Here is a 24,854-nt window from a genome sequence, read left to right as displayed (position 1 = left end):
GCATCCCTTTCCTAATAATTCCTAGCATCCTGTTTGCTTTTTTGGCTGCTGCCGCACACTGAGCAAATTTCAGCGTACTGTCTACAATGACATCTAGATCCTTTTCTTGAGTGAGACTCCTAAGATGAATCTTCTAATCAGGTAACTATGATTCAGATTATTCTCCTCAATGTGCATCACTTTGCATTTGTCCACATTAAATTTCATCTGCCATTTGGATGCCCAGTCTTCCAGTTTCTTAAGGTCTTCCTGCAATTTTTCACAATTTGCATACATTTTGACAACTTTGAATAGTTTAGTGTCATCTGCAAATTTAATCAACTCACTCGTCATTCCGTTTTCCAGATCATTTACAAATATGTTAAATAGCACCAGTCCCAGTACTGATGGCACTCCACTATTCACCCTCCTCCATTGAGAAAAATGGCCATTTAACCCTACCCTTTGCTTTCTGTCCAATAACCAATTCCTAATCCACAGAAGAACATTGCCTCTTATCCCATGACTTTTTAATTTTCTCAGGAGTCTCTCATGAGGAACTTTGCCAAAAGCTTTCTAAAAATTAGGATACAGTACATCAACCGGCTCACCTTTATCCACATGTTTATTTACGCCTTCAAGAAATCGATGAGGCAAAACTTCTCTTGGCTGAAACCATGTTGACCCTGTCCCATTAAACCATGTTTGTCCATCTGTTCCATAATTTTATTCTTTATAAAAGTTTCCACTATTTTCTCAGGAACTGAAGTCAGGTTTACCAGTCTGTAATTTCCCTGGATTACCCCAGAACCCTTTTAAAAAATTGGCGTTATATTGGCCACCCTCCAAATCTTTAGGTACTATGGATGATTTTTATTTTTTAGTTTTCAAACTTTTCCTATGAGATATCTCAGTAATGCCAAATTGGAGCTACTTATTGAAATCAGATTACAATTAGAAAAAGAAAAAATGATCATACAAAGTATTAGAAATGTCAATTATTCCATCCAGAAATTAAGAAATAGGATCCAAGATTAAGGGAAAAAAAGGGAAAATAAGAAGAAAACAAAAATTCAAAGGAAACGCAAATCAATGATACTTTTCAGTCCACTCTAAGCAGCGAAGATATGGGTTACACAGACACATTTACATCTTCCTTAGATCATAAAACATCATTTTGTTGCTTAGGGTCAAAGAATTGAAACTGCTGACCTTGAAATACAATCAAACATACACAAGGAAAACGTAATACAAAGTTGGCTCTCAAGGATTGAACCCTAGTCTTGTATACTAGGAATGCCTTGTGCCTCATCTGTGTTACCTTAGCTAAATCAGGAAAAACACATATTTTAGACCCCATAAACAACACATCCAAATATCTAAAGGAAAGTCTTAATACAGTATATCTATCTGATTAAAGAGCAAAGGTAACCACCAAATTGGTTCTTTGCATTATCACCTCCACCAAAGACTCCAAAAAAGAAATAAGATTCTATGGATGATTTTAATGACAAGTTAAAGATCATTAACAACAGATCAGCAATTTCAAGTTTGAATTCTTTCCGTACCCTGGAGTATATGCCATCCAGTTCAGGTGATTTATCACTCTTTAACTTGTCAATTTGGCTCAGCACATCTTCCAGGTTCACCGAGATTTCTTTCAGTTACTGTGCACCATCACCCTTGAAAACCATTTCCAGTACAGGTAGATCTCTTACATCTTGTAAGCTCTTCTGAGCAGGGACCGTCCTTATTCGTTAATTTGTACAGCGCTGCATAACCCTAGTAGCGCTCTAGAAATGTTAAGTAGTAGTAGTAGTAGTAGTAGTATCTTCTTCCTTAAAGACCGAAGCAAAGAATTCAGTCAGTCTCTCCACTATGGCCTTGTCCTCCCTGAGTGCCCCTTTTGCTTCTTCATGATCTAAGGGTCCCATGGATTCCCTCACAGGCTTTCTACTTCTGATGTACCTTAAAAAGGTGTTATTACGAGTTTTTGTCTTCACAGCAAGATTTTCATCATATTCTCTTTCAGCCTTTTTTTTTTTATCAGTGCTTTGCATCTAGCTTGACACTGCTTATGTTGCTTCATATTGTCTTCATTCAGATCCTTTTTCCATTCTTTGAAGGATGCTCTTTTGGCTCTAATAGCCTCTTTCATTTCACCTTTTAACCACATTGGCTGTCGTTTGCTCTTCTTTCCACCTTTGTTAATACATGGAATACATCTGGTCTGAGTTTCCATGATGGTATTTTTAAACAATGTCTGCACCTGATTTAAAGTCCTAATTTTTGTGGCTAACCCTTTCAGCTTCTTTTAAACTATTTTCCTCATTTTGTCATAGTAACCCTTTTGAAAACTGGATGCTGCTGCTACAGTACATTTCTTTAGTGACTTCACTCCAGATATCAGTTCAAATTTGATCATGTTATGATCACTGTTTCCCAGTGAATCCATCACCGTTACCTCTCGTACCGTGCCCTGCATTCCACTAAGGACTAGATCAAAAATAGCTCCCCTTCCTGTCAGTTGTTGGATCAATTGCTCCAAGAAACAGTCATTCATTACGTCTAAGATTTTTACCTCCCTAGAACTCCCTGATATAGCATTTATCCAGTCAATATTGTGGTAATTGAAATCACTCATTATTATAATGTTGCCCAATTTGCCAGTTTTCCTAATTTCTGTAAACATTTGTTCATCTGTCTATTCATTCTGTCCTGGCAGATGGTAGTACAGCTCTATCAGTATACTCTATCCCTTCACACATAAAATTTCTATCCACAAGGATTCCCCGATGCTATCTGTTTCATGTAGAATATTTATTTTGTTTGACTCAATTCCCTCTTTAACATATAGCACAACTTCCCCTCCAATTTGATCCACTCTTTCATTGCAATATAATTTGTACCCTGAAAACACAGTGTCCCATTGATTGTCCCTTCCCCCAGGTCTCTGAGATGCCTATTATATCTACATCTTCATTTAGTGCTATACACTCCAACTCTCCCATCTTATTTTTTAGGCTTCTAGCATTTGTTTATAGAGACTTCAAGTTGTGTTTTTTCCTAGCATCTACAAGCTGCTTTGAAGTTGACCGAACTAGACCCTGCCTGTGCCTTCTAGAGGCTGTTAATGCTGTATACTATGGTTCAAGGCTTTAGAAACTATGGGGAAAAGGGTAGGGAGACTAAAGTTTGCTTTTTTAAATTCAGTCTTTATCAATACATCTACCTTATCTCTTTTAAACCCCAACCGTTAAATCACCAAAGCACAGAGAACAAAAAAAATGTTCACTTTTCCAGAAAAATGTCTTCTCTCAGAGCTCATCAGAAAGAAAGTTTCCTGGGACCTTTCCTCTCTATATAAACAAAACACAAGAGAGATGACAAAAGGCTTAAATTCTGGTTCTCCTCCTATCTCTCCCACCGCACCTTCAGAGTTCACTCTCATGGATCTTCCTCCACCCCCATCCCGCTATCTGTTGGTGTTCCCCAGGGATCTGTCCTTGGACCCCTTCTCTTCTCAATCTACACCTCTTCCCTGGGCTCCCTGATCTCATCTCATGATTTCCAGTATCATCTCTATGCTGATGACACCCAGCTGTATCTCTCCACACCAGACATCACCGCGGAGACCCAGGCAAAGGTATCAGCCTGCTTATCCGACATTGCTGCCTGGATGTCCAACCGCCACCTGAAACTGAACATGTGCAAGACCGAGCTCATCGTCTTTCCACCAAAACCCACTTCTCCTCTTCCTCCACTTTCTATCTCAGTTGATAACACCCTCATCCTCCCCGTCTCATCTGCCCGCAACCTCGGAGTCATCTTTGACTCCTCCCTCTCCTTCTCTGCGCATATCCAGCAGATAGCCAAGACCTGTCGCTTCTTCCTCTTTAACATCAGCAAAATTCACCGTTTCCTCTCTGAACACACCACCCGAACTCTCGTCCACGCTCTCATTACCTCTCGCCTTGACTACTGCAACTTACTCCTCACCGGCCTCCCACTTAGCCATCTATCCCCCCTTCAATCTGTTCAGAACTCTGCTGCACGTCTTATATTCTGCCAGAACTGATATACTCATATCACCCCTCTCCTCAGGTCACTTCACTGGCTTCCAATCAGATACCGCATTCAATTCAAGCTTCTCCTTCTTACCTACAAATGCACTCAGTCTGCTGCCCCTCATTACCTTTCTACCCTCATCTCCCCTTACGTTCCCGCCCAAAACCTCCGTTCACAGGACAAATCCCTCCTCTCAGTACCCTTCTCCACCACCGCCAACTCCAGGCTCCGCTCATTCTGCCTCGCCTCACCCTATGCTTGGAACAACCTTCCTGAGCCCTTACACCAAGCCCCCTCCCTGCCCATCTTCAAGTCTTTGCTTAAAGCCCACCTCTTCAATGCTGCGTTCGGCACCTAACTCTTACCGTTCAGTAAATCCAGACTGCCCCAATTTGACTGCCCCTATCGGACTGACTGTTCACTTGTCTTTTAGATTGTAAGCTCTTTGAGCAGGGACTGTCCATCTATGTTAAATTGTACAGCGCTGCGTAACCCTAGTAGCGCTTTAGAAATGTTAAGTAGTAGAAAATGATAATAATCATATAATTAAAGTAGGAAGGGAAGGAATGGGGATGGGACTTGATATACTGCCTTTCTATGGTTACAATCAAAGTGGGTTACATATTATATACAGATACTTTATATCTGGGGCAATGGAGGGTTAAGTGACTTGCCCAGAGTCACAAGGAGCTGCAATGGGAATGTAGGAGTCTAGACCCAGTGTGGCGTGCTCCCTGCCAGGCAGGAAAAGCACAACTAGACTCCCTCAGGAACACTCTCTTCCATTCACAGAGAAGAGAGAAAGATTCCATTCCAGTTTGTTTTTTAAATGAAATATACCTCCGTCCTACATAAGTGTGGTCAAAATTAGTTTCTTTATGAGAAGACAAATTTCTTAATGAAATCAAGATATATACTTTTCACAGTGTCATCCTTATCTAGAAGTACTATTGCTGTGTCCTGGAAGAAAATGAATTTAGCTTGGCAGGATCAGTTCTTCTCAAATCCATGTTGGTTGTTTCTTAGCACCTTGTTATGGCTTAAGATGTGTTCCACTAACTGGTCTATTACTGGGTTGGTTCTCCTGTTTCCCCTTTTACAGACAGGAACTGTTTGCCTTTTTAGTCTCCAAGATCTGAGTTCTCACCTGTACTCCAGCATTCTTGACATGTAATTAAACTCTGGAATACTTTGCCAGAGTGTGTTAAAAACAGTTAGCTTAGCAGGGTTTAAAAAAAGGTTTAGACAAGTTCCTAAAAGAAAAGTCCTTAAGCCATTATTAAGATGGACTTGGGGAAATGCACTGCTTGCATCTGAGATTTTATACTGCTTATCTGTTTTACTCTTTTGGGATCTTGCCAGGTAACTTGGGCCCTGGATTGGCCACTGTTGGAAACAGAATACTGGGCCCTCAGTCTGTCCCAGTATGTCAATGCTTATGTTCTTAAATGCCAATGACAGTTTCAGTAAAATGGCTATATTTGTCCAATATTTCTAGTATTGTAGGTCAATGAGGTGATCTGGTGAAACTGGTTTACTGTATTAATACTTAACTAACTTAATTCACATCAGGTTCAGGAGCAATCATGTAAATGCTATTGTATGATTTACTTAAGGGGTGCTGTTAGGCATAATTAACCAACTAGTCAGTCTAACAAGCTATTGTGGAACCAGATTTGTTTTCTCACTTGGCACAAAAGCACATAACACTAAAGAGACTATGTGCTAAATACTTTCCACAGAGACACAAAAGGCCTCTTCAGTAGGTTTTCCCTCCTCCTACCCACATATGCATAATGAGAGAAAAGCCTTAGTATATCAGACCCAAAATCCTTTAGCACAAGAGGCTCTAATAGGGACTGATGCACTAAAGCTTTTTTTCTCATTATGAGAATACTGAAAAAGAGAGCTTATTAAACAAGGCCTGATGATGTCACCATAAAGAGGAGAAAAGCTCCTTTGAATGGTTACTCCAAGACGGCCTTCAAAGAATTCTTAGAAATAAGCAAATACTGATGAAGCTGTATTTTATTCCCTGTTCCCCTTATCTGCTTTTGGATATGCTATGGAGTTTTTTTTTTAGTATGGCATTACAAATTCTAGTGGACTTGTTGTATATGACCCCAGAAATAATCCATTCACCAGAAATGACTAAACTGGTCTATCAGACTGAGCAACAGAGCATCTTCTAGGGAATTATATTGAGATATAAAACAAATATAAACCAGCCTTTAAAATTACATCCATTATCTCTCCATGTGTTTTTCAAATGTTTCTTAATATACATGGAGCTAAGAATTAATGCAAAACATAACAAAACAACAAACAGGAGCAAGTGTTTGGGCTGCAAAATCCAAAAGGAGTGCAATACATTATAGAGGACGAAGTACTGTGCAAGAAAAAAAGAGTGGAACTTCGGGAGCATTGTATCTGATGATGTTGAGGTGGCCAAACAGGTTAAAATAAGTGATGGCAAAAGCCAGAGGGATGCTTGGGTGCATAGGGAGATGAATGGCTAGCTGGAGAACGGAAGTCATGGTGCCACTGTATATGGTGAGCCCTCATTTAGGCTCAGAAGCAAACGTGGATGCTAGAAACCACTAGCGTTGGACTAGCAGCACGTTTGCCAATGCATAATGTTCTGAAGACCCTTACCGTGACAAACAAGAGCTTGCCATTGAAAAGTGCTAATCGCATGCTAATAATGTAGGCAAAAGAGGTCATATCGCATTTCCTCCAACGCTCAGAAAACAGCGCTCTGAAGAAGGCCATCCTTGCCACGCAAAACCCAACACCAGCTCGGAACTGGCATTATGGTTTGTGAAGCTGCTTGGCCGTCCTGGAAACTGTGCTGCATCTAGTAGGGGTGAAGCTTGGAGAGACGGATGGGTGGGTGAGATCCACTGCTCTCTGCCCGCTGGTTCCCATCCAGAAGAGGAGTGCTCACTGTGGGGTCCTTTTACTAAGCTGTGTAAGCATCTACGCGCTCCCAATGTTGCATCCAAATGGAGTTACCGCCCGACTACCTCATGGCTCTTGCGGTAATTTCATTTTTGGCGCGCGTCCAATACGCGCGTCTGAAAACTATTTTTTTTATTTTCGGGCTCGCGTAACGGACGTGCGCCAAGTGGCATTTGACGCACGTAGGTCACTACTGCCCGGATTCTTTACCGCTAGGTCAATGGCTGGCAGTAAGGTTTCAGACCCGAAATGGACGCGTAAGAATTCTGATTTTGCCCCACGTCCATTTTTGGCAAAAAAAGGCCTTTTTTATAGGCATGCTTAAAAATGGATTGTTGCATGCCCAAAACCTGCGCCTACACTACCAAAATCCATTTTTCAACGTGCCTTTTTAAAAGGACCCCTGTGTGAGGGCAGTCAAATGTGCAGTTGCTCTGTTTTCTCCTCCTCACTCTCCTCTGCTGCCCTTAAGATAGCCGTAATAACACTAGAACTGTTTTTTTTCCTCCTTTGTATTGGTTTAATAAGCCCGCCAAGTTTCTGGGATGATTACAAGGAAGAGAAGATAGAGAATGAGACTAGAAGGCCACTTTTTCTCCGTCTAGAAGATGCAGTGTTATTTCTTTTCATGGATTTACAACTATCAAAGAGGGGGATGATGGAATCAGAATGTGTTGTCCACTGTGGCTCTTATTCATTACAGTCTCCATACTATTTTGTGGCCTGGTGTGTAGATAAAGGTTTATTCTGTTGAATTTCTCCTGTATTGCAGAGCTGTCTACAGAAATTTGGAACTGTGTGCTGGCCGCACTGCCTTTCCCCAACATTGAAAACTGGCACCTCTTCCTCCTCCTTCCCTCAGGCACAATCTTCCCACTGAACTCCCTAATGGTCAATGCTATAAGCACACCTATATTTGCATCTCATTAGCATTGCGTATAAGGGAGTAGTTCAGACGTGATCCGGTGGTATTTTTCCAGCGCTGTTCAGAACAGTGACAGAATTTTGAGCATCTGCCTATTAGAGTAATTAAACTCTGGAATTCATTGCCAGAGAATGTGGTAAAGGTGGTTAGCTTAGCAGAGTTTAAAAAAGGTTTGTACGGCTTCCTAAAGGAAAAGTCCATAGACCGTTATTAAATGGACTTGGGGAAAATCTACTATTTCTGGGATAAGCAGTATAAAATGTTTTGTACATTTTTGGGGTCTTGCCAGGTATTTGTGACCTGGATTGGCCACTGTTGGAAACAGGATGCTGGGCTCGATGGACCTTTGGTCTTTCCCAGTATTGTGTAAAGATCTCAATAGGTATATTTTGGAAGAAATGAAGGAGAGGAGAGATATGATAGAGACATTTTGATACATTCATGGCATAAATGCACAAGAAGTGGACCTCCTTCAGTTGAAAAGAAGCTCTGGAATGAGGAGGATAGGTTGAAGTTGAAAGGGGACAGACTCAGGAATAGTCTAAGGAAATGTTTTACTAAAGAGTAGTGAATGTATGGAAAAAGCCTTGCAATGGAGGTGATAGAGATGAGGACAGTATCTGAATTCAAAAAAGCATAGAAGAAGCACAGAGGATCTCTAAGGTACAGGAGGAAGAAACAGTAGAGAACAGTAGCTCGCATGGATAGGTCACATGCACCCAGATTCTATATATGATGCCAAAACTTGCACATGGATCGAAGATATGTGTGCAAATTATGTGGCTAATGAGCTATTAACTTGCAATAAATTGAGGTAAACAAATATTGCAGTTAATTGGAAGTAATTGGAATTTGTGCATGGATCTTCCTGTGCACTAATACTACACACTGGGCACTCAAATCCACTAGCACACAACTCAGAAGGGGGCATGGCTAGCAGGGAAACGGCGTTTTAAAATTCGTGCACATTGTTATAGAATAGTGCCATTCCCGTGCCCAAATGTCAAGAGCTGGGTGCGATACACAGATATGCATGAGTGCTGGTGGAGTGTAAAGTGTTGGAAATCTTTTTCAGAGGTCTGGGCATTTACACCAGCCATGTTAGAGGACTCCCTCTTCCTCTAGCAGGTCTGCCTCGAACATAGCGGTGCCCAGCCCTGCCCAGTGCATCCTGGGATGTGCTGGGCAGGGCTTCACACTATATAAGGAAGTTTTCTGCACAGTTGCCTGAATGGTCAGTCCGCTCCTGACTGTGCTTATCGCTTCTGCTCATGCTCCAAGTACACAGTTCCCCTTGCTTTTACTTTTACAGCATGCATATAATTTGAATATCATTTCCTTTGGGTATTGGAGAGCTACTTTTTGCTGTTTTGGCAGTATGGGGTGTGCGCTGTTGACTTTACCATGGGAGTTCAGAAGATCAGCTTGCAGGAATCAGTTCAACTTGAGGGCATATCTTTATTTGGAAATGGAGCCAAATTAGTAATATCTTAAATCTCTCTACTTCATTAAGTTACTCAAGTGCCGATGATCAGAAGCAAACGCAGGCACTAGAGGCTGGATATGCTGGGCGGGGCTTCATACCATATAAAAGACCCTTATATGGTGTGAAGCCCCGCCCAGTGCATCTCATTTTGCAGGCTGCACTGATGGAAGAGGAGGGAGGCCACCTCCCTCCTCCAATTGCAGGTAGGGGGGTGGAGAAGGGCCGCTAAACCACCAGGTGGGGGGGGGGATTTACCCGCGGCCCACTGGGCCACCAGGGAAATTAGTGGGATGATGGGGGGGGGGGTAGGGGGCTGGAGAATCACTGGATCTCCAGCCCCCCCTGAACCTGTGTCAGGGGGGGTTGGGGGGCCCCGAGGTCCACCAGACCTCCAGCCCCTTGTTGCTGGGGGGAGGGGGGTTTTGGTCAGAGTTCCTCACTTATCCGCATCCTACTGGGCCACCAGGAACATTAGTGGGATGCGGGGGGGGGGGGGGGGGGGGGGGGGTAAGGGGCTGGAGACCCACCAGATTGTTTTTGTGTCTTAGTGGTTGGGAGGGGGACAAGTCTCACATCCCTTGTTAATACATATTTACATGGAAATATGTCTTGAAAATTGACATGTGCAGAAGCTATACAGTCTTAGTAACAATCCAGAACAAACTTAGGAAGGTGGTAGTACCAGAGGGCATGAATTTAGGCTGTGTGAATATGGGGGGGAGGGGTGGGGAAATCATGAATAACATCAGGAAATACTTTTTCATGGAGAGGGTAATAAATACCTGGAATGTCCTCCTTTTGGGAGATGGTGGAAATGAAAACATTAATGGAATTTTAAAAATATGTGAGATAAACACAAAGGAATCCTTTATGGAAAGAATGGAACCAAACAAACTTAGTGGTACTAAGATGGCAACTTCAGTAACTGGGATGCAAAGCCAGTGCCAGGCAGGCTGCTAGGGTCTGTACCTTGATCACAGCTGGACAGATTTAGATAGGCTGGAGTGGGGCTTTGATGACAGCTGTAGTAGTTGGAGAACAAGGCCAGTGTCAGGTAGGCTTCTAAAGCCGGTGCTCTGAAAATGGCAAGGACAAATCAAGCTCAAGTATGCATGAGTGGAGGAGTGGCCTAGTGGTTAGAATGGTGGACTTTGGTCCTGGGGAACTGAAGAACTGAGTTTGATTCCTATTTCAGGCACAGGCAGCTCCTTGTGACTCTGGGCAAATCACTTAACCCTCCATTGCTGCATTGAGCCTGCCATGAGCGGGAAAGCACGGGGTACAAATGTAACAAAAAAATAAATAAATATGTAGTATCACATCATACCTTATGCTATGAGTTTATCTTGTTGGACAGTCATCTACTGTTATTCCTAATTTAAGCAGCAGCAGTAAAATATATTTGGATTCTGGACGCCTTGAAATGAATAAAATATATTTAGTTGTGCTGGTGATTCAATCATTTTTAATCAAGTCTGTGGAGAAGGTGGGAGGCATTAATGGGACGCTGCTCTATGTTTCAAACTATTTTTTTTCTCATGCCTTCCTAAATATCTAATCTGTAATTAATAGACCACACTAGTCCCAGAAAGGTTCAAGGCCTTAACAAAAAAGATAACTCAATGCAAAATGAGGAATTACAAAATTTCATAAAACATTAAAATACAACCTAAAATGTATTGAACAAAAATGTTTTAAATTTTTTGCGTAGCTGCATGTAGTTCATCTCAGAACAAATTTGCATAGGAAGGGCATTCCAAATTGTAAGCGCCTGACAAGAGAACAAGACCTCAAAATGGTGTTTTAATCAAATGCCATTAAACACAGGAAGTTTCAACAATAAAGAATCACACAATTTTGATGAAGACAAAAAAAGATCTAGAAACATTGGAAATAGCAATTCAGCAGTATTACTGTACAAGACCTGAAATATTATACAAACAGATTTGAAAGCAATGTGTGCTTTAATAGGAAGCCAATGAAGTCTATCAAATATCTTTTTCTTCTATGATTGCCTGATGAATATCTCCTGTCATTGGAACTGTAGCTTCTGTTTCTGTCATTTGCCTTTCATTTGCCCTCCAGAGGCTAAAATAAGTTTAGTAATGGAATTTAGAGAAAACCCTTTCTAAACAGGATCCTCCATCTCTGAAAACAAAATGTGTACAAAATGCTCATAGTAAATAGTTAGTCACCCCAATCTACTCAAGGAAACAATGTGATGCTTTCATGCAAGGAAGTCTGTAGATAGAATGTATTTGGATACAGGCAGCAGATGATGTTTTGTATATTCCTGAGAATCTAGCATGTGATGTTTTTGTTCTTTCCTGAGAAAGTAGCAGAATAGCAGGTGATGTTTGTACATTCCTGAGCAGGTTCACGAGCTGTTCATGTAGAGTTGTTCTTGTAAGCAATGCATGATCATGGTTGTGTAAGCAAAATGTAACCAATAGTAATGATAATACATGTAATATCCATGAATATTCATAGAGTATATAAGAAGGGGATTGACTCCCAAATAAAGAGTTTTTTGCCCAGACACACGAGAGGAGAGTTATTTTGCAACATCTGGTGATCCCCGACGTGATCGGTGAAAACGTGACGTACTTACTACGACTGGAACAGTCAGCGCGCCATTCCTTCTACGGAACACTGTAAGTATGGGGGGAAATTTAACATCATCACATAAACAACATGCACAGGAGCTATATACTATAACGCAAAGATATGGTTCCTCCCGAAATCCAATAACTCTTAAAGATATAGAGCGTTTAATTGAGGAAATAGTTTGTCAATGTCCCTGGTATCCAGAGAAGGGATCATTCGATCCTCAAACATGGGAAAAGATAGGGCAGCAGTTTCGTTTAGAGCCTAGAGTTTCGACTCCTATATTATTGACTTGGAGAGAGATATATTCTACTATAGTAATTCTCTCTTCTGGATTGACAGGCATTACTAACGAAAATATATCCAACAAATTGCCAGGCAAGACCTGGTCTCTTTTACCTCCCGCGACTCTTGGACCTACACCTTCTCCTCCTTCTTGTCGGCTGGCCACCGATATGGGAAGGGAAGAGCAAAACAAAACTCCTGACTTTACTACTACTACCCCTAATAAACCAATTGAAAATATCCAAAACAACAACGCTAATGATAGCGTTATTATTACCAAAACACCAAAGAGCGTAGAACGACCTAGTTTAATTCAATTAGGTATACAGCAAGCACGAAAAAATGGTGAATTCATTTGGAACGATGATCTATGGGATAATTCGGAACCTAATCCTAATTTATACCCAGTTACTAGAACTACAACAATAGAGGCAGGGAACGAAACACATCATGCAGAATGGACTGCTCTACCTTATCAAGTTTTGAGAGAATTACGTAGAGCTATCGTAGAATCAGGTTTAAAAAGTTCATTTGTTCAAGGCATGATAGAAGGGATTAGTAACGGTTACTTAATGACTCCAAAAGATTGGAAAGACCTTTTCCGTATGCTGTTAACTCCTGCGCAATATGTAGTGTGGGATAATGAATATAAGCAAGCAGCACAACTTATCACTGGGACTAATTTGGTGCCTGATCAAATTTATGGATCGGGACCATTTTCAACCCTTGATATGCAAATTCAACAAAACGATACCTGTTTTCAAGCCATAGGCACTTGTATCTTGCGAGCATTTAAAAGAACACCAGAAGGGAATAAACCAACAAAATCTTTTGCATCAATTAAACAGGGTGCAACCGAATCTTACCTTCAATTTGTTAATCGATTGCAGGAAGCTGTAACTAGGCAAATTGATAATCTTGATGCGCAAACAGAGTTATTGATTAAATTAGCCCAAGAAAATGCAAATTCAGATTGCAAAAAGGCATTGCAGACTGTAGCTCATCGCCCAGGAATTACTTTAGCAGATTTATTGAGCGCATGTGCAGATGTGGGGACTCATGGTTATTCTATGAATTTGTTAGCAGGAGCTATACAAAAAGGTAATAAGCCACAGGGGACGTGTTTTAATTGTAAGAAACCAGGACATTTTCGAGCTCAGTGTAGAGCCCCAGGAGGGGGTGCCAACTTTGCAAAAGGACCTTCTCGACCTTCTCGAAAATGTCCTCGATGTCAAAAAGGATATCATTGGGCCAATCAATGTCGCTCTAATCCAATTAATTCCACACCGCCACCCCCAAAAAACTTTGCTCCGGGTTAACTCCTAACCTCGGTCCAAAGGGAGTGCAAGGGTCTTTTGCTCATAGTACTACTGCTACACAAGGTAGTGCAGGAATTGACCTTATTGCAGCGGAATGTAAAACTGCCATCTTACCTCATGAAGTTTTGGTATATAATACTACCTTTAAAGGACCCATTCCAGCGGCTACTGTAGGTTTAGTATTACCTCGCTCCTCTGCATCGAAGGCAGGTATTCATGTTATCCCTGGAGTTATTGATGCTGATTACACAGGCATTGTTAAAATTCAAGTATGGTCCTCATCACCTTTAACAATTTCTCCCGGGGACTCGTGGGCACAATTAATTATTTTACCATATTTTACAGCACCTATTCCTTCTACTGTCTCTCGTACAGGGGGCTTTGGATCTACCCTTACGCCAAGCCCCCTCCCTGCCCATCTTCAAGTCTTTGCTTAAAGCCCACCTCTTCAATGCTGCGTTCGGCACCTAACCCTTACCGTTCAGTGAATCCAGACTGCCCCAATTTGACTGCCCCGATCGGACCGACCGTTCACTTGTCTATTAGATTGTAAGCTCTTTGAGCAGGGACTGTCTCTCTTTGTTAAATTGTACAGCGCTGCGTAACCCTAGTAGCGCTCTAGAAATGTTAAGTAGTGTTAAGTAGTAGTACGCGACAGGTAAGTGCAGTTTTAAAACCGGTTTCTAATGCACGACCCACTGCTCAATTTTTATTGCAACAAAAGCCCTTTGTTGGTATATTAGATACCGGGGCGGATGTTTCTGTCATAGCTTATAAACAATGGCCTGTGGAATGGCCCATTGAAGATACTTCACATGTGACAGGAATAGGGGGAACTCAGTCAGCCTCCCAAAGTTCTCAATGGTTATCTATTACATATCCTAACGATACCAAGGTTCTAGGACATATTAAGCCCTGTATTTTACAAGTACCCTTTAATTTATGGGGTCGTGACCTTTTGGAACAATTAGATGCATCATTGATCCTACCTGATTAACAGTTCATAAATATGTCTTTTTCTCTTCCTTTGGAATGGAAAACTGACAAACCTGTTTGGGTAGAGCAGTGGCCGATTACCAGAGAAAAACTGTTGATTTTACATCAATTGGTGGAAGAACAATTACAATTAAATCACATTGAGCCTACCAATTCTCCATATAATACTCCGGTATTTGTGATCAAGAAAAAATCCGGAAAATGGAGATTTTTACATGACCTACGAGCTATTAATGCGATTTTAGAACCAATGGGCCCGTTACAATGTGGTATTCCAAATCCTAATTTGATTCCTTATGATTATCAATTAGCTATTATAGATCTGAAGGATTGTTTTTTTTCAATTCCTCTCCAGGAAAAAGATTATAAATACTTTGCTTTTACTGTACCTGTTTACAATAATGCACACCCTACTACTAGGTATTGTTGGAAAGTTTTGCCCCAGGGAATGTTAAATTCACCCACTATTTGTCAATACTATGTTCATCAAGCCTTGCAACCATTTCGTGCCTATTTCCCTCAACTTTTGGTATATCATTATATGGATGATATACTAATTGCAGGGATAACTCTTCCCCCTTCTTGGAAATCTACTTTAATTTCTATCTTGGCCTCCTCAGGATTAACAATTGCCTCAGAGAAGGTTCAAGAAAAGGAACCCTATTTATATCTAGGTTTCCGTATGACTAAAGCTGCAGCCCAACCTGTCGCTCCTCATCTCAATTTACAGTCTCCCACGACATTACATCAATTACAAGAGATTTTAGGAAATCTCAATTGGTTACGTCCCTACTTGAAACTTCCTACAGAATTTTTACAACCCCTGTTTCTCGCATTAAAAGGTCATAAAACACCTGCTGAATTAATTACACTCACTGCATCGCAACAAACAATCCTGTCACAATTGGATCAAATCTTACAAACAAAATGGACAGATAGACGAGATGCATTTGCCCTTTTTTGTTTTTGCGTTCTCAAAGACCCCACCCACCGACAACCGTTTGGTGTCTTATATCAAGATACAACTCCTCCGAAATTGATAGAATGGGTCTATTTACAGAATACTCTCCATTCTACTATTACACAATGGCCCCAGCAACTAGCCTTGCTGATTACTAAAGCTCGAGAGCGAGCAACATTCATGACTGGTTTCGACATTCTTAAACTCATCATTCCTCATTCTTTGTGGCAGTGGGAAAAAATGATTCAGTTCTCCGACGACTTGCAATTTATTTTAGCCACTTATGTTGGTATTATAGATTGCCACTATCCTAAAGACCCTCGCATACAGGGCACATCCATTTTGCCAATCACTCTTCATGATCCCATTTCTTTACGTCCACTCCCTACTGCTCTCACCGTCTTTACAGATGGTAGTCCCACTCGTGGGGTGGTTACTTGGTACAATCTGAACAAATGGCACGTCAAATTTACCTCTCCACAAACCTCTGCTCAACGTTCAGAGCTTGCTGCCATCATCCTGGCTCTTTCTTTATTTTCAGATCAACCACTGAATCTTATTGTTGACAGTCAATATTGTGCTAATCTTGTCCGTCGCATGCCCGACAGTTATGTATCATTCAAAATGGATGCCTCTTTTATGCTTTACTGTTAACCCTCCAAGGTTACTTGGAGAATCGCCTTTCTTCTCTCTTTATAGGTCATATCCGCAGTCATCAACCTTTTCCTGGTGGTCTGTCTGAAGGGAATGCTCGAGCGGATCGCCATCTTCATTTTTTCTCCACAGCACACTGCAGTCATGAACTTCATCATCAAAATGCACCTAGCCTAGCTCGCCAGTTTCAAATTTCTTTAGAAGAAGCTAGAGCTATTATCAAAAATTGTCCACAATGTTCCTTTTCAGCTCCTACTACCTTTTTTCCTGGAGTTAATCCTCGTGGTCTGGAAGTTAATAGCCTCTGGCAAATGGACGTTACTCACTTTCCCCCTTTTGGTCAATGGTCTAAGCTTCATGTGGTTGTTGATACTCATTCTGGATTTTTGTGGGTCACTGCACAAAAAGGGGAAACTACATCTCATGTCCGCTCTCATCTTCTCCAAGCTTTTGCGGTCATGGGTGTTCCTAAAACTCTCAAGACAGACAATGCCCCTGCTTATACTTCCACCTCCTTACAGGAGTTCCTGACCCTCTGGCATATTGAGCACCTTTTTGGTATCCCCTATAACTCCACTGGTCAAGCTATTGTTGAACGTGCTAATCGCACACTGAAAACTGCTTTAAGTAATCTGACTACAAAAAAAGACGGTATTCTCCGTCATAGAGTAAGCATTGATGAATGCTTAGCACAAATCCTTTACACACTGAATCATCTCAATCTCATCAATAATCCTGCTACAAAAACTTTTCTTCCAGATTTGAACAACATTTTCGTACTCCTGCCCCACCTTTATCTCGTCCTTTGGTCATATACCGACAACTACCTTCTGATCAGTGGAGTTCCCCTGTGCCTCTCCTTACCTGGGGTCGTGGTTACGCTGCTGTTCAAACAGATTCTGGCCCGGTGTGGATTCCAGCAAAGTGGGTGAAACCTCATGTCGTGGCATCAAGGTCTTCACAACCCAATTCCCAATTTCACACTCACCCTTCAAGGACCGCAGATGCAAACACGCAAACGGTCAGTGACTCGTCAACCTAATGCTCCTGTTACTTGGGGACAAATTAAAGCCTTGAGTCAACAAGCTACAGAGACTTTAGAAAAAGCTCATATTGAAAAGACTGATGATAACTTCGTAGTGGCTATTATTGCAGCGCTTAATGCTAATTCCATTACATTGCTTCTACTGTGTTGTTGTTTGTACATACCTTGTGGACAGTCACAATTACTTCCCACAAAAAATATTTGGGAAGCGTTTGCAATTTCACTGAACCAAACTGATTTCTGTCTTTCTCATCAAAAGGCAGTTGGAGAAGTTTTGGCAACTTGCCTGATTCCAGTATGTCATGATCCTAAAGATATGCAAAATGATACTTGGTTTTATTCACAGCTTCCTGTTAATTCATCCTATCGAAATGCTTCTTATGAATACCATAATTGGGGAACACAAACCCTGTTGCCGCCTACTTTGGCAATGCATGTGAGAACCAATCAAATAGCTAGTATCAATATGACATGTGCTCGTATGGTTAATTGTACCCGATCAAATTGTGTTAATTTTGGACCAACTTTGTTAAATTGTAGCTCCTACGAAAATGTTTCATATATTTATAAATTTACTCATTTACCCCCTGGCTGGTTTTGGTCATGTGGAATGTATACCTTTAATTATATTCCAGCTAATATATCTGATGGTACTACATGCTGTCTAAGTCGACTCACTATGGTACTTCCCAGTAAACATATTTTATTTTCTAACTCCTCACATATGCGATCCAAGCGTATGACCCTTGCTGCCAATTGCAATGATAATGTTAAATTTCTGAGTCAAACTGAATATCTGGCACTTGCATTTTCATTAATAGGTGTCCCTGCATTGGCAGCGGCAAATGCAAAAAATATTCGTGAATTAGCCTGTTGGGCAATTAAATCAATCAATGCAACCTCCACTGCTATTAGTTTACTTAATGCTGAGCAACAGCAATTACGTCATGGAGTTTTACAAAATCGAGCAGCCATTGATTATCTTTTATTACTTAACCATCATGGTTGCGAAGAGTTTCAGGACATGTGCTGTTTTAATTTATCTGACAATTCAAAGGCCATTGACAAACAATTAGCTTTCTACGGAATTTAACTACTCATATTACTATTCATAATAACCTACTCTCTGATGTATGGGATCAATTGTGGCAATGGATCCCTTGGACCTGGCTCCGCCCTATTATCCAGTATTTAGTCATTGGTATTTTTGTTTTCACTATTTTTTGCTGTTGTATACAATGCATTCCTAACCTTTTTTCTTTATGTTTTCCTCGTCCATTCGCTCCAACACGTCACTCTGCTCAATATGTTTATAAGCTATTACAAACATCTCCACCTCCATCTCCAGCTGGCACACCACGGAGATTTCATTAAAAAAAAAAAAAAAAAAAAAAAAAAAAAAAAAGGTGGAGATGTAGATAGAATGTATTTGGATACAGGCAGCAGATGATGTTTTGTATATTCCTGAGAATCTAGCATGTGATGTTTTTGTTCTTTCCTGAGAAAGTAGCAGAATAGCAGGTGATGTTTGTACATTCCTGAGCAGGTTCACGAGCTGTTCATGTAGAGTTGTTCTTGTAAGCAATGCATGATCATGGTTGTGTAAGCAAAATGTAACCAATAGTAATGATAATACATGTAATATCCATGAATATTCATAGAGTATATAAGAAGGGGATTGACTCCCAAATAAAGAGTTTTTTGCCCAGACACACGAGAGGAGAGTTATTTTGCAACAGAAGTCAACATTCAGACAAACCCCTGGAGTCTGCCAGTAAATTTATTTTCCCTAGGTGTGCCGATTAGACCTGTAATAGTAAGGTGCACCTTTTGATGGGTTATAAAGGTCAGCTAAACAAATAAACCAACCAATCTCCAGCTATTTAGCAGAAACCTTGCACTGTCTTTAGAAATGGTGGCTCATTTGCTATGTGAATCATTTTGGTTCCTGTACTGGTCCTAGAAAAGACAGACTCAATTAGGAACAAATCGTTAACTGATAAGTAAATAGATTGTTACCTAATTAAGGCTCTGTAGAGTCTGATTTGATTGTCCCTCACAAGTATAAGCACATTAATAGCTGGGGTATGCAATTGTATTTCACTTGCACACCAGTAGTCACATGATGACTAGAAAGTTCAATACACAAAATGAGACAAATTAAATCAAAGCAACAGCTTCTACCAGAAAAATAACAGTTAATCAAAAGACACTAATTAGTTAGAGACTTTCTTCCAATTATGTGTCTAAGATCATGAGCATGTTTACAGGGTAGAGCCTGGCTCTCCTTAAAGTTGTGATACCTACAAGTACTGTAACTCCACATGAGTTATTCAGCAATGATCTCTACAAACAACAGTTAATGTAATACTAAAATAACACAAGCCTTTTCTTCAGACACAACAACAACAACAAAAAACCTCTGAGCTTATTGTGACATTTTTGAACAGTACTACCAAGACTCCAGCTTTCTCCAGGACCTACCAGGCTGCTAGATCACTGTTGGACAACGGCCTGCTTTTGGTCAGCAGATTTGTTTGCTTCTTTGCTCTGAGGTATTAATAGGATTCCCAAGCCTTTTATTCAGAGACATCATATTTTTTTTTTCATACTAACACTTTTTTTAATTAAAAAAAAGATATTATACTGCTTTGAAATAAAATCTCTACATATATACATATCACTAATATTCCTAAAACGCTGTAATAAAAATATTATAGGCAGGTATACATACATTTGGCCTGATAATAAATAAAAAGAAAAGAAAAGAAAAAAGGTTGAGCTCCTAAATTTAGGTTCCTGAATTTGTGCCCTATTTTCATCCTGAAGCCTATGTTTTGGACGGAAAATTCATCTAAATTTAGGAGCTTAAAAGTTGTGCCAATAAATTTGGGTCTGTCATTCTTTTGACTGGCTTTATGAGCTTAGCGCTGGAAATTAGCGCTAAGCTCCTTCCTTCCTCTTCCATCCTAAACTCACCATTGTTGCCACCCATATTTTGTGCTCCTATATTTAGCAATTTAGTGAAATTTTGTAACACTTCTAATAAACTGTGTTAAGCAGCTAATGCAGCTTTTACGTAGTAACATAGTAAATGACGGCAGATAAAGACCTGAACGGTCCATCTAGTCTGCCCAACAAGATAAACTCATTTTACATGGTATGTGATGCAGTGCAAACCGCTTAAGTGCAAGGGTCTCGGACCAAAGAAATACACGCAGTTAACTGGAGCGTGCACTTAACCGTTGTGACCCAAAAAGGAAGCTTGACATCTGATAAACATATGTACAGTACTGTTTATTATACGCACAGTATACAGTCTCCGTTAACTGACGTTAGGCTTACTTGAAGTAATCAGTCATAGTCCTCTGTACACTCTTGTGTCTGTGAGTTCAATAGACTATGTCTGCCAGATGGTAAAAACTGTCATAGCACTGACATCCAGTGGCCTCCAGATAGGCCCGCACGGTGTTGAGACTCTTCAGCGCTCTTGCAAAAGTGACAGGAGGAGGTTGTTGAATTTCGTCAGCATGAGCCTCGCTACTCATTTCATCATCTGTTTCATCATCAGCTGTTGCCTGCGTGTAGGCGCATATCTGGACATCAGTGCTGTCGTCAGCTGTTTGTAGATCATAATCAACAGCTACATAGTGATGAAACTCCTCTTCCTCGGCTGGGATGTCAATAGCCTGCTCATCTGACGCATTTGCAACAGCTGCATCTGTTTCATCCCTCTCCACATCCCTAACAAAGCTTGCCCGCTTGTAGCAGTTCACAATGGTTGCCTGTGTAACATGATTTCAGGTTTCTTTCTGCATATGTAGGGAATCCAACAGTGATAGATTACGAGCCACTTCAACAGCACTTGCCAGTCTGGTCATCCATAACGCTCATCAGACGACATAGCACAAGAGCCCGATAATGTTGTTTGAAGTTGGCTATTATGCCCTGATCCATAGGTTGGATCAGAAAGGTAGTGTTTGGTGGCAGGAAGACCACCTTGACGTTAGACAGCCTGACATCATCACTGTGTGCAGCACAATTATCACAAAGCAGCAAAAACTGACGCTTTTGTGCCCGCATTCTAGTGTCTAACTTCTTTAGCCACTGCTTCCAAATTTCCCCAGTTATCCATGAATTAGTGTTAGCCTCGTATGACACAGGAAGTCGCTTAACATTCTTGAAGCAATGGGGCTGTTTGCTCTTTCCAATGATGAGTGGTTCCAACTTCTTATTCCCATCCATATTGCAGCAAAGGAGGATTGTCAGTCGGTCCTTCAACGTTTTACTTCCTGTAGTTTTGGCTTGTTTGAATGCAAGTGTTCCATCAGGAATCACTCACCAGTAGAGTCCATTTTCATCAGCATTGAAAATGTCACGAGGTGCAAACTCATTCAAGATGGTAGGTAGAACTGAAACAACCCAATTTTCAGCACCAAAGTCATCAGCGTCTTGTTTTTCACCATGCTGTTTCTTGAATTTTATATTGTTCCTCTCCTTCCATCTTTCCAAACCATCCAACAGTGGCTTTGAATTCAGTTAGTCCAAGACTTTCAGCTAGCTGATTAGCTTTCTCCATAAGCAGTGGACCACTGACAGAAAACTGTCTCTCCTGACTTGAGAAAACCACCAAAGAAGAGCATCTTCTACCTCCTCAGCTTTTCCCGCCTCTTTCGTTTCCTGTGTGGATTTGTATTGTTTTGCCAGTCTTCCAGAAGCTGGTCTTTCTGCTTCAAGATACGTGAAATTTGACTGGGATTGACACCATATTCTTTAGCAATTGATACTTGAGTTTGTTTGTTTTTTAATTTTTGAAGAACTTCTATTCGTTCAGCCAGTGTTAAAGTCTTACAGTTGCGTGATGACGACGACGACGACTCCAGTGTACACTCTAATAACATTCTTTCGCTTATTCTGCCTGTGGCAGTTAACCGAGATTTGAAATTTACCGCCCCTTTGTCACGCGCCAATCGGCTTCCATATTCCGTGCGCATGCTTATGCGGAGTCTTTCCTGCAGAGGAGCGGTCTTAAACCATGCATATAAGCGAATCTTGCACTTATCAGTGGTGCGCTAAACTGAAGTTTGTCCCCATAGAAATTGATGGCGCCAAAAATGGGACCAAAGTATGGCATGCAGTTAAACAGAGCATGCACTTGTCTAATGTGCACTTAAATGGAGTGTATTGTACTTATATGTATACCCAAGTTTGATTTGTCCTTGCCATTCTCAGGGCACAGACCGTAGAAGTCTGCCCAGCTCTGTTCTTGTACTAAAAGTTCTGAAGCTAACGCCAAAGCCCCTTAACATTTACACTCCAGCCCATCCATATCTATTCTGTTATGATCAGGGCGTAGACCATAGAAGTCTGCCCAGCACTGGTTTTGCTTCCCAAGTACTGGCGTCACTACCCAATTGCCGCTAAGATTCCGTAGATCCATTTCTTCTAAACATGATTCCTTTGTGTTTATCCCACGCATGTTTGAATTTCATTACCGTTTTCATCTCCACCACCTCCCGTGGGAAGGCATTCCACGTATCTACCACTCTTTCTGTGAAAAAATACTTCCTGACATTAATCCTAAGTCTGCCCATCTTCAACCTCAATTCATGTCCTCTAGTTCTACCTTCCCGTTACTGGAAAAGGTTCATTTGCGGATTAATACCTTTCAAATATTTGAATGTCTGTATCATGTCACCTCTATTTCTCCTTTCCTCCAAGGTATAAATATTCAGGTCAGCAAGTTTCTCCTCGTACGGTTTGCAACACAAATCCCATACCATTTTTGTAACTTTTTTTTGCACCGCTTCCAGTCTTTTTACATCTTTAGCAAGATGCAGCCTCCAAAACTGAACACAATACTCCAAGTGGGGCCTCACAAATGACTTGTAGAGGGGCATTAACACCTCCATTCTTCTGCTGGTTATATCCCTCTCTATGCAGCCTAGCATCCTTCTGGCCACGGCCGTCACCTTGCCACATTATTTCTTCACCTTCGTATCCTCTGACACCAACATCCCAAGGCCTCTCTTGAGTCAAGCTTAGTAATTTCTCCCCTCCTATATTCGGTATCTCTCGTTTGGGTTTCTGCACCCCAAGTGCATAACTCTGCACTTTTTGGCATTAAATTTTAACTGCATGGTAGACAGCTGTGTGGATCTGTACTACTGTCTACCTCATTAAAATCAGCAGTGTGAGGTTAAAAAGCCATGCTAGCTTCCTAACAAGGGGGTGGGCAGGAGTTGGGCAAGACATGGACAGGTGGAGGTGTAGCCAGCTGTGAGAGCTAGCACACAATTTGGTACCCTGCGTATGCTTTGTAGCGCTATAGAAATGCTAAATAGTAGTAGTAGTAGTAGTACCCTGTGATATATCTCATGAATGCCAATAGCACAGCTTAACTTACCATCACTTCAAAAGGAGGTGATACATGCAGCTGCACTACTGGCAATCCCATAGCACAGATGCTGACAGTTGAACTGCTCCCGTGCCAAAGCCCACAGCACTTCTGATTACCTGCCTGATGTCACAAAAGCCCTCTGATCCCCTGCCTGACAGCAATCTTTGCCCTTGACATTTCCAAAGCCCCCCCCCCCCCACACACCCCAATTCCCTGCCTGGGGATTTGGTGATGTTAGGGATGAGGGGGGTGTTGCTATTGGGCAGAGGATCAGGTGGCTTTGATGATGTTGGGGGGGGGGGTAGGTCTTGCTGTCAGGCAGGGTATTGAGAGGCTTTAGTGCTGCTGGTCAGGTGATCAAGTAGGGGGCAGTTTGGTGACTCTGGACAGGGAGAAGGGGGCTTTACTGTTGAGGAAGGGATTTTGCTTAGGAGTCTTATGAATGACATTCCTTACTACTCGGTCGGTACTTTTTTTGTGCCATGATTTTTTTTTACAGAGGTATTCCTAAGCCATGAAGGCACATCACAGATCGCATGCTTTTTTTTTCCTAACATGTAGCATACTGGCACCTTGGATTCTACTATGATATGGATCTAGAGCACTGTTTTAACCTCACCTTCCATTTTTTTTGTGGAGCCACAAGCCTTTTTGATAGAATGTGGCACATTTTTTTACCACATCTTGTCATCTTTCAGTTGCTCAAATGGATAACCTTTCATCTCTCCTTTACAGGATCTTGTAATTTGATTAGTTTTGTTCTCTAAAACGACAACCCTTTATTTATACTATACACTGGAAACATCACAAGGTCAATGGTCCAGAGCACTTATGCAAAATTTAAGATTGGATTCTCTTATATATGTATTTTTAAGATGTTGAATCATATTGTATTATTGTATTTTTATATTTATATTTTTGGGGGTTATACATATTTTTATTTTACTGTCAATTATTTTATGCACATTTTGACATTTTATGTTCATTTAAGTTTTTATATATGTTTTGTAGACTCCTGAGGCAGGCGCATAAGCGCCGAAACACAGCAGCTGTGTCGAGTCACTTGATGTTTATTTAATAAAGACTTATTGCTGCACATACGTCTCCCTTGTTTTTTTGAAAGAGCCAGCCCACCCTATTCCTTTTCCTCCAAGCTGGAAGTGCAATT

Source organism: Microcaecilia unicolor, chromosome 1 (genome assembly GCF_901765095.1).
Source record: "Microcaecilia unicolor chromosome 1, aMicUni1.1, whole genome shotgun sequence".
In the NCBI taxonomy this organism is placed as follows: Eukaryota; Metazoa; Chordata; class Amphibia; order Gymnophiona; family Siphonopidae; genus Microcaecilia; species Microcaecilia unicolor.
The sequence above is the reverse complement of the archived record's forward strand: the minus strand, read 5'-3'. Positions refer to the sequence as shown.